Here is a 534-nt window from a genome sequence, read left to right as displayed (position 1 = left end):
GTGAGCCGGGGGACAGGTGGCCGGGCGGGGGAGAGGCTGGTGTCGCAAGGTGTTTGGGGGTTGGGCTGAGGGAGCCGGGGAAAACCCCTAGAGTTGTGGGAGCGCCGCCCAGGTTCAATTTAGACTTTTTTTGGTTTTTTTGAGAGCGTCTCGCTATGTGACGAGACTGACCTGGAACTCACTATGTAGCTCAGGCTGGTCTCGAACTCACGGCGATCCTCCTGCTTCAGCCTCCCGAGTGCTGGGATTACAGGTGTGTGCCACCCCATCCGGCCTCAATTTAGACTTTTTGTTTTTGGTCCTGGAGATTGAACCGAAAGCCTTTGCACTGAGCTCCAACCGCAGCCTTTTTTAATTTTGAGACAGGGTCTTGCTAAGATGCCCAGGCTGGGCTCGAACTTGGTATCCTCTGTTTCTGCCTCCCAGAGTACTAGGGTGACAGGAGTACGCCATCGCTTGAATTTACTTTTCCCCAAATACGGATGCAAACTTGCATCTGTCATGAGAGGGAGGTAACTTTAGAACACTGACGAT

Source organism: Fukomys damarensis, unplaced genomic scaffold, assembly GCF_012274545.1.
Source record: "Fukomys damarensis isolate Sample0158 unplaced genomic scaffold, DMR_v1.0_HiC HiC_scaffold_37, whole genome shotgun sequence".
Lineage (NCBI taxonomy): Eukaryota > Metazoa > Chordata > Mammalia > Rodentia > Bathyergidae > Fukomys > Fukomys damarensis.
The sequence above is the reverse complement of the archived record's forward strand: the minus strand, read 5'-3'. Positions refer to the sequence as shown.